This window comes from Camelina sativa, chromosome 11 (genome assembly GCF_030686135.1).
Source record: "Camelina sativa cultivar CO46 ecotype springtype chromosome 11, ASM3068613v1".
NCBI lineage: Eukaryota > Viridiplantae > Streptophyta > Magnoliopsida > Brassicales > Brassicaceae > Camelina > Camelina sativa.
In genome coordinates, this window is record NC_141890.1 from 17093093 (window position 1) to 17103838 (window position 10746).

Sequence of the window (10746 nt, forward strand, 5' to 3'; positions counted from 1 at the left end):
ATTCCCATATACAAAGTTGACATCTGCTTCTTCATTCCCAGTCTCAAGTTGTGGCTCAAATGATTCAATTTTAGCAGCAAAGTGAACTGATTTCTTACCAACCAGGAGATTGTGAACTGAATCAAGCTTAACATTAACAGAAGCTAGCTGGTTTGAATCAAATCCTCCATGCAATCTCTTCCTTTCTGTATCTGCTCTCTTAGTGTTATTGCTGGAAGCCAAATTCTCAATCAAAGCTTCAGCATCTTCTGGAAATCTTGTCTTGAAGTTTCCATGGCTTGCAGCATCCAAAGCTAGCTGATATTCCTAGTCAATTCCTCTGAAAAAGATACTCAACAGCTGCACCCTTGAAAAACCATGGTGTGGACAGTCCCTCTGATAGGCCTTGAATCTCACCCAAGCTGCCATGAAAGCCTCATCTGGTCTCTGTTTGAAAGAGGACAGCTTGACTCTTTGCTTATCTGACATTGCATCATCATAAAAGTAGTTGAGAAAAGCCACTTTTACTTGTTGCCAAGATGTCAAAGATCCAGCTAGCAACTATTTCAACCATTGGGATGCTTCTCCTGCAAGTGAATATGGGAAAAGCTTGCAGTAGATGTAGTCTTCAGTCACTCCATTGGCTTTGATACTAGTCACCAGGTCTTCAAAGTGCTCAATATGGTCCAGAGCCTTCTCATTTGGCAGGTTAGAGAAGGGTCTTTGTCCAACTACCTGGAAGTATGCAGGCTTCAGCTCAAAGTCATTCCTTGGAAATGGAGGTGGAACAATTGCAGAGCAATTTTCATACATCAAATCAGCTATGTTGAAGTCTGCAATAGTCCTGATCAGATCTCGGTTGCAGAAAACCGCTCTGCAAGTGGGCCTCGAAAATTGGTAGCGTAGAGTACCATGTACGGTATTAGATTTTCTTTCCTATTGCTGGAATTTATGAATTCTTCTCTCAAAGCAGTTCAGATCTCTCTCTCCCAAAAGCTCTCAAAAATCTCACAGGGTTGCAGAAAGTAAAACTTGCTAGAAAATAACTTGAGGGTTTCTAAAACCTAAAAATACTATTTATATGTCCAAAAACACGTCAGGGACTAATGATGCAAATATAGAAAACTTTAGGCCAGATTTGTAAAATTTCCAAAACTTGCTTCTCTCTCGGCTAAACATGATGTCGATCGATGCTAAGGCAGTGTCGATCGACACTCTAATCCTTCCTCGGCTCCATGTTCTCTTCCTTAGCTGAATTGCTCCAAAATCCCTTCTAATTGCTCCATTTTGCTCCTTTCATGCCAAAATCCTAGAAAACCTGTTAAGACTCTAAAACATCCTACAAAACAAATCAAAAGACTCTAAAAGACTCCTAATATCATGGTTAAAAACCACAAAAACCATGATATATCAGGAAGCAACATGATTTCCGATTAAGAAACAAAGAGAATGGACAGCTTCTTCCGGCGAACGACGAGAGCAAAAGAAGAAGAAGAAGAAGCAAAATACAAGAAACGGTTCTGAAAAAAGAAAGATGTCAAAAAAATGATAAGTGAACTACCTTTATACACCGGGTCGAGAGAAAGCAATGATTGCCTAGGGAAGCGAAAGATCCCGGTTTGCTTCACTCTCTCTAATAGCGTGTTGAGCCGTGTAGTGGGTCCCGAGGCTTGTTCGGGAAGGCAAATCCCATCATTATCACAATCAAATCATGGGATACGGGAGATATTTAGTTTCCTGAAGCGGTTTATCGAAGGCCAAAAGTCCCCCGAACTAAAGAGCTCGGGAGACTTGGGGGGCAACTGTTGGTACCACGATCCGTCACCTCGGATAATGGACATGGGCCTAAGACGAGCGGGCTGGATGGGTTGAAATACAATAGGGTCGGCCCATTAAGCCGAAACGGGGAAGAGCGAGGCGAAAGCGTAACCGTAAGGCAAAACGTCCTGGAGCCTGGAGGGCGTTCAAGTAATCAAATAATAAATTACATTAATTAGAGCACGAGATTTACGCGATAGATTGACTCGACATTAACTGTAATTGTACTATAAATAGGAGAGGGGAGAGATGTTGTAGGGGGATCGAAAAACTTCCATTTGGCAATAAGATTACACTTTTCACTTCGCAAATTACAATTAGTCTTTTTTTCAGTTCGGAACTAGAACGGTGGTAAGCACCCCCGCTCAGAATTCACTCTGGGACTAAGGTAAAACTTCAGTTCTCACAGACGGAACATATTGTGGCGAGATCGAGGTCGTGTTGAACCTGAGGTGGCGAGCTCGAGTTGTCGAGGTTGAGTTGATTGCTTATATACGTGATACGCTGGCAAGGTCAAAATTGCGGTTTGCTCGAGATTCTGGTGAGTCCAAGGATCGTGCCGAGGTCGTCGTAATGAGATATGTTTGCGAGATCGAAATGGGTTGGCGAGATCGTACGACACTTGGCGAGATAACTGATGGCTTGCGAAATCGTACGCGTTTAGTGAAACTGACTTTCTTTGTGGTGTATGAATGAATGATGTATGGAATGAATAGAAGTCAGGGTGTTTCAATTCCCCTTATGCAGTTGCAGTATAAGAGGTGTCAATCCTATCTGAGTGATTGTGAACAATTAAGATGTGCTTATAAGTCTAAGTCAAGCCAATTGTAAAGATTGTTTGTCACTAACAATCCTAAAATGAGATATGAAATGCAGAAAGTAAAAACAACTAGAACAAGATACTAAATGCAAACAGAACAGACAAATTAAAGCTATAATGAAACTAGAACAGAGATAGAAACTATGCTAATGAACTAATGCAAGACAAGTAATGAACAGGAAACTATGTGAATGCAATGGAAATGAAACAGGAATGAAACAAGACAATCACAAATCAAAAACACAAGTTCTGGGGATGAACTCGAGCAGCACTCGACCGAGTGTAGATCGAGTACGTGGTCGAGCTAGACTTAAACGTGAAAACAGAGCAACACAAGAAAAACAGAGCAATGCTAAAACTAATCAAACAACAAGCAAGCAATGATATTTAGACTAAGATTTCAATAAACAAAGAAGGCCTTGAGGAGGGATTCATGGGCTGAGCTAATCATTGTGGTTATCTAACTTGGTCAACAAATCTCAAGCAAACTTTGAGCTGATCTCTAGACATACTATTCCAAGACATGTTTAATCCACTCTCATGGCAAGAAACAATCACACCTATGCAATTCTAGACTTGTTCTCACAAAGTAAAGAATCTACACAAGCAGGCATTAAGCAATACATCTCAAACCAAACAAGACTCCTAATCTCTTAGCAAGCCTAATGGTAAGCTCTAGATCTAGCCTTATTTATGCTTCTTAGACATTGGTGTGATGCTAAGATGCTTGAAATCAAACCCTACCTTCTCAGATATAGGATCAGCATTAAGATCATCTAGCCTAGAAGAGATCTACAACAATCAAGCTTGACCAAATCAAACAAACCACAAGATCAACCCAGCCTAACCCATCCTCAAGGTCCTAAACAAACTACTCACAAGAACACATGGTGAAATATGTCAAAAACCCAGAAAATAATGAAACTTGCATCATTAGAAAGATGAAACAGAGATCTACAATATTGATGAAGGAATAAAACTCGAAATCTTAATACTTTGAAAGTTATGAAACAAACAAAATATAAGAATCTAGTCTTTCTCTCTCAAACAAGTACAAAATCTAAAATAAAAGAAAAGTGCAAAAGGAATAAAATCTAAAAAAGGTAAAAACTAGGTTTTAGACTCTCTAAAAAGCTGGACTCTTTGGTGGCTGCAGGTACAAGGGCTTTATATAGGAGATGAGGTGGAAGCCCTAAAAATACAAAAAGTCAAAGTAGTCAACGGCTCGGTCAACTCGACCAGTGCTCGGTCGAGTGGCTGGTCGAGCTGGCTTCTCTTGTGCATTCTCCACTCGGTCGAGTCCTCCTCAGCACACGGTCGAGTGGTGGTCGAGTGGTGCGGTCGAGTTGGACTCCGGACCTTGATTCTACAGCCTTAACTCTCTTGTTTTCTCCTCAGGACAGCTTCACTTCTCCTCAGCATTGCTTCCATGCTCCTTAAGCTCCAAAATCACCTGTTTATGCATGAAAAGATGCAAATGCAATGCAACTATACTCTAATGCATGATTAGTCCTAAAGCTACACAATAATGACCTAAATGGATAGCAAAAGATGCAAAAACTGTGAATAAACTAAGGGAAAACAAGGTAAAATATATGAACATCAACACCCCCAAACTTAGTCTTTGCTTGCCCTCAAGCAAATAATCAGGAGAAAAGAAGGTAGGTGAGGTTTGAAAGTGGGATCTCAGCTCCTAAAGCTTGCAAATAGACTATCTAGAATCAATGTCCAAGTTACTAGTACTATGATGCAAGTTGAATGAGCTATACTTAAAGACTTTAGACAAGCATATCACAACCTTCACTGATTTGAGCCTTAGATGTCCACATGCATTCAAATCAACCATTTCCTTTAACATTCATTAATCAAGATCATGAACCAATTCTATGCAATGCTTAAACTCATTTGGCTTGGCAGTAAAAGGTTTAGAGACAATGATGGTCTCTTTTTAGAGTAGGGCTTATCAATATCAAGGTTCTCTCATAAAAAATGGATTGAGCTTTAGAAGAATGCTAAAGGTAAGAACACTTAGACACATACAAGAACAAAACCTTGTCTACCCAAAGGCACCCAAAGTGTTTATCCTATCAATCTAAACCCAATTGATCCTAGTGCTACCCTTTAACTTCTTTTCTTCTTTTTCACCCTTTTTCTTTTGGTTTTAAAGTCTTAGGAGAGGTTTCTTATTTGATCTTTCTAGTGGAATGGGGGATTCTTACTTATTTGCTATGGTTCTCTTTTCTTCTTATTCTTAAGACATATAAGCATTTTGCTAGACTTCTCTTTTCTTTCTTTCTTTTCTTTAACTAGAACCATCTTTAAACAACCTTATTCTTCCCATTCTTTCACTAGACTTTAAATTTACTTAAACACATTCCCTTCCTAAAGACTCTAACCTTTTCTTTCTCTTTTTCCTCTTTTCTTTTCATGACAGCCAAGTCCCAAACCCAACAAGTGAACCACCTAGTCCTATCTAGTTTGAAAAATGCAAACTAGAACTACACAAGGCTTTACTCTTGTCAGTTCAAACCTAACACTTTCTACCAAGCTCAATCCCAAAAAATAGGCCTCACACACACAAGAATAAACATGGCTTGAAAGAAGGTTTGGTTTAGGGGTAGGGGAACTGATTCTTAATGAGGAGATCAGCTACTTGGATCAACAAGAGTGGTAAAAAGGAAGAAGATGATCCAAATATGTATATGGTATCCATGAGTTTAAAGCAATGCACACATTGATAATTGAAAGTCAATATTAGGTTCTTATAAATAGGAAATGGTTTCAAATCTCAACATGCTTCAATTTAGACCAAATGCAATGTAGGAATTCAAGGCTTGGTTCAATCTTATTCTAACCACTCAACTAGCATCAAAGTACTATTAACTTGGGCATTAATCCTAGTCTAGTGAATAAACAAGCTAATAAGGGAATACTCATCATAGATCCCTAATGCAAATACTATACAATCCTACATGAAACATGCTAAACAAGATCCTAATGTGCAGTGCAAACTACATGAACACTCTTTTTTTTCTAAAGATTTTTGCAAAAATTTTCAAATTTTTAGGGTTTTTCTATGTCTTAGATGCTATGCAAGTATTAACATGATTATGCTAAAAATTTGAAATAAGAATCACAAAACACAATGTCAAATGCTATCTCAAACCCTCCCCCAAACTTAAATCACACAGTCCCTGTGTGAAAGAAATTTGATTGAGGATTCAAGATGAAAAACAAAAAACAAAACACAATGTCAAATGCAATGATATCTACAAGGGAAGGTGATAGTGGTACCTTAGTGATTGTGGAAGTAGTTGTCCACATCCATCTGCATGCTGTCATAGGAGTAGTTGGGGTCTTGTTGGTGACTTGGAGGTGGAGATTGGGGCAGCTCGACGATGGGAATCGACCGGGACTCGGTCGAGTACGTGCTCGAGTGGGTGGGTCGAGCTGGACCACGAGTGTCAAAATGTGGACCTTGCTGCTGGTAGAACTGCTGGTAGAGAGCTGGATCCATGAAGTACTAGGGTGGGATGGGAGGGTAACCTTGATATCCTGGATAAGCAGCTGGAGGTGGGAAGCCATAGGTTGATCTGGGCTGGAACTCGGCCGAGTGCATTGGAGGTGCTCGGTCGAGTGGGTGCTCGAGTGACCCGGTCGAGTACCTTGAAAATGGTTGTTCTCGGGTACTCGAGCTCCTCTTCCTCTGATTTGGCTCATACATTGAAGCCCTAGCTGGTTCCACAGGGTTCGCAACTCTAGAAAGTGCTCTAGTTGAGCTACTCCTCCTCAAAGGGCTTGATGGTGTAGGTGAAGAATTCCCACTCTTCAACTCAGCAATCTCCTTCTTTAAGCCCTTGATAGACTTAGCCATGTTGGTCACCTTCTTCTTCAGCTTATCAAACCTCTTCCCATGCCATTTGTTCCATTTTTGCAAAAGGGTTAATCTCTTGGTAGCCTCCCTCACTCCTCTACTATCTCTTGGGTTGAGCTCATAATCCTCAAAGTAAAATTGCTCCTCCCCATCAGCCATTTGCACATCTCCAGCTTCATCAACTCTAAGTTGAACTATCCCATCAAACAAATGCTCCTCAGCTGGCCAAAAGTCAATGTTGGCTCCTTCTTGAATGGTGGTGAGCTCTTGGTTAGGCAAAATCAGTTGCTTTTTCCCAAGTGTTGGAAGTTCAAAGTTGAAAATGTGATTCCCTTGATGCATCTCCTTGGCTAGGATGAGAGTAGAGGTGAGGTAGCTAGAGTCAATCCATCTTGGTGAAACCCTTTCTCCTCTAAGTGGAACCTTAGCAGCTTGTAGGATTGGAGTAATGATGCCTCCAATGGTTAGTGCTCCTCTTGATCCTTTGTTCTCCAACTTGCCTACCCAACTTCTCAAGTAACTCATGTGGTCAATGAGCACCATTGCTAGGTCAGTCTCCACAGTGCTCTCAAGAATGATGGCACCATTTCTTGCTTGGAAGATGACTCCATTGAGAGCCAAATCAATCATCTTTAGCTCCCCCTCATTAATGTTCCCAGTTTCCTTCCTAGCAAAGAAGGTGTTGGCAAGAGCTTTGTGGAAGTACCTTAGGACTGGGCTCCTTATCCTTGAACTCTTGGAATTGGAGGATGAGTAGTATTTGTTGTCCCCAATGGTTTCCCACACAGCATAGAGCTCTTCTCTTGGAATCATCAAACTCCTATTGCTCCCAACCTCAAAACCAAACACATTGGCTATCTTCTTCATTGAAAGTTCATACCTTTTCCCTTTGATTGTGAAAGCAATGTGACCAGCTCCAAACTCAGCATCCTTCCTTGCATATGTATGCAGCTTGACTGTGGCTAGAAACTCACAACTCTCTTCTTTGTATCCCTCCATGCAAAGCCCCATAAACTTAGTTAGGTTGCTCTTCTCAAAGAGATACTCCACATCTTCACCAATGGCTAGCTTCTCCATGGTTTCCTTGTGTGGATATCTAGTCCCTAAGAACTCCATTCTCATGAAAGCATCATAGAGTTGCCTCTTTGACAACCCACAGGACTCAGCTTCTCCATCATCCTCTATCTCTTCTTTTTCACTTTCTTCCTCACTCTCATTCTCACTCTCCTCTTGTTCAACCTCAACTGCTGGCCTCTTCCCTTTGGCCTTGTGTCTCCTCATGAACTCATTGAGAGTTGACTCCCTTTCCTCCTCACTTTCAGTCCTCTCAGGATCTTCCTCAACTCTCTCTCTCCTTGGACGCGGCATCTGGCTCGACCGGCTGCTCGAACCACCACTCGGCCGAGTGCATGATCGAGTGGGGCGTCGAGTGGCCCTTCCAGCTTCTCCTCTTGATTCAAGGCTAGCATCATGACGTTCCATGGAGGTTGCAGCGGTTTGTTGAGACTTCCTAGTGATTCTTGAAGACATTTTTCAAATAGAACTTAAGGGAATAGACTCAAAGCTCAAAGTTAATAGGTTAGTGAACCAAAAACTTGAAAGAACTAAGCTTGAGCAAAAGATAAGCTATGAGAGAGACTTTAAAACTTGAATTCAATGGTTTTGAGCAAATGAGAGAATGTGAGAGGTATAATTTCGTGCAAAGTCTATATAAAGAAGCTAAGGGGACAAAGAGACAAGGGTGGAGCGTCCATACCATTCAAATTTGAAATGGGAATCTTTGACCTGCTTTTTGCTGCCACTCGACCCCACACTCGACTGTACACGGTCGAGCACCTTGACCAAACTTTGAAATTTCAAAAATTTTCTTCTTGTTCTTCCCTCCACTCGATCGTTCTAGCGATTTGAAGATCAAATGGGCCTCAATTCCTTCCTAGCTCGGTCGAGTACCTCTCGTGGGTAGGTCGAGTGGGCTTGCGAGTCTCCTTCTCCAAGTCTAAATCTCTCCTTACCCAACTACATTTTCACCTAAAGGCCTGTCCAACGCAAATATAAAAGAAAACACATCAAAACTACAAGGAAAATAAACCATATTTACAAAGGATACCTTAGGGACTTCCTCCCTAGTGAGCTTGTTTAAAGTCACTAAGCTTGACTTTGGTTGCCTTCTTAAGCCTTGTTTAGATACCAAGGAGGTGATGAAATCCTCCCTGGAACCTCTTGATCACTGTGAAGTTGATCCTTGATCACCTCACCCTTAACACACAAACCATGTTTCTTCTTGATTTTGAGCATTGGTCTTGCCTTCCTTAAGGACCTCTTGTTCAGCTTAACTTGAAGATCCTCAACCATACTAGTCAACTCTTGAACTGACCTCTTAAGCTTTTCCACAGAATCATCTTGAAAGGAGAGCTTAGCCTTTGGAGTTGCTTCACCACTTGAACCTTCTTGACCTCCTTTGTCCTTGATAGTAAAAGGTTGATCATCAATGGTAGGAAGGTTGGTTGGGTTATAGATGTTAAACTTCATGGCTATATCTTCAGCTATGTTTAAGGTCACAAGACCCTCTTTGACATCAATAACTGCTCCAACAGTGGCTAGGAATGGCCTTCCAAGAATGATTGGATCTTCAGGTTCCTTGTCCATCTCCAACACCACAAAATCAGTGTGAACCCTTGCCTTCCCTATCTTGACTGGGGCATTCTCCAACCTTCCAACTATCTCCTTGTTTGACCCATCAACTAGACATATATGAAGGTTGGTGGACTTGAAATCAGTTCTCCCAAGCTTTTGTGCTATGGAGTATGGCATCACACTTGTTGAAGCTCCCAAATCACAAAGGCATTGGTTGTAGTGAAGATAGCTAAGTGTGCAAGGCAGATAGAATGGACCTGGATCCTTAAGCTTGATTGGAATGATAACTCCTCCAAGGTCCTTAAGATCCTTCTCATCTTGAGCTTCAGCCTTCTTCTTTGACAAATCAAGCAAAAAGTCTTTGTAGAGAGGATATGGATCATACTGTTCCAAGGCAGGTCCTCTCTCTTCTTCTTGGTAAGCAATGGTGATCTCTTGTATGGCCAACACTTCCTCAACCACAGCTTCTTCCTTTAAAACCCTCTCTTCTTCTTGTTGCTTAGCCATCATCTCCTTTCTCTCAATGATTTCCCTAAGCTCCTTAATCTTTTGTGCTTTGAAACGTCCTGGGAATGGAAGAGGTGGCTTGTAAGCAGGAGGAGTGTACTTAGCAGGTTTGACAGCTTCTGAGTCTGCAACTCGATCGACCACTCGAGCATGCACTCGATCGAGTGGCTGTTCGAGTACTTGGTCGAGTGCAATAACGGACTCCAGTTGCTTTGCACAAACGTCACTTGGGGCTTCAGTAACTAATGAATTCCCCCAAACTTGGACTTCACTGTCCTCAGTGACTTCCTCATCAGAGATATGAATGGCTTTTGCAGTGAACTCCCTTGGATTTTGAACAGCTTTTCCAGGGAGTTGGTTGGGTTTAGGAGCTGAAGTAGAGGCAATGTTACTCTCCATATACTTCATTCTGGAGTTGAGACCTTCAAACTTCATGTTCAGATCATTGTACTGTGATGTGAGCCTTTGATTCAACTCATCAAACTGCTTGGCTTCCTCAATCTTGCCTTGTGTTTGCCCAATCAACAACTGTTGCATCATTGCTCTTAACTCTTGTTCCTGGCCCTGGTTAGTCTGAAACCCTGGTGGGGGACACAATTGGGGCTGGAACACTTGGTGTTGTTGCTTGGGGATGTAGTTTTGTTGCTGTTGAGGTTGTTGAGGTGGATAGACCTGGTCTTGAGGGTTGGCCACATTGGTGCTCCTATAAGAGAGATTGTTGTTCTTGAAACCTCCTTGGTTGTAGCCTTTGAATCCTCCCTGGTTTTGCATGTAGCACAACTCAGCAAATTCAGGCTCCCCCTCTTGAACTGGAGCTTCCTCTTCACCAATGAAGTGAATGGACTTGGACTGGCTGAGGAGTATCTTGTCAAGCTTCTCATTGACCATCTTCAAATCCTTCTTATACTTGTCCTCTTGATCAGTTGAGGAGCTCCTTATGGTCCTATCATAGTCCTCATTATAATTGCCATCAGATTGAGCAAGATTCTCAACTAATTCCCATCCTTCTTCCACATTCTTGTTGAGGAAATTGCCATTAGAGGCTGTGTCAAGAAGCATTCTTATCCTGGGAAGCACTCCTCTATACAAGGTGCTTAGAAGTGACTCATTGCTG

At 41.7% G+C, this 10746-nt stretch overlaps 1 non-coding gene across 1 annotated transcript; it reads left to right on the forward strand.

Annotated features, from left to right (window-relative positions):
• Positions 1-352: 352 nt before the first annotated feature.
• LOC147934134 (small nucleolar RNA R71) lies at positions 353-459 on the forward strand. Its single transcript, XR_015573469.1, has one exon. It is a non-coding gene; the product is annotated as a small nucleolar RNA R71 (small nucleolar RNA).
• The last annotated feature ends 10287 nt before the right edge of the window (positions 460-10746 follow it).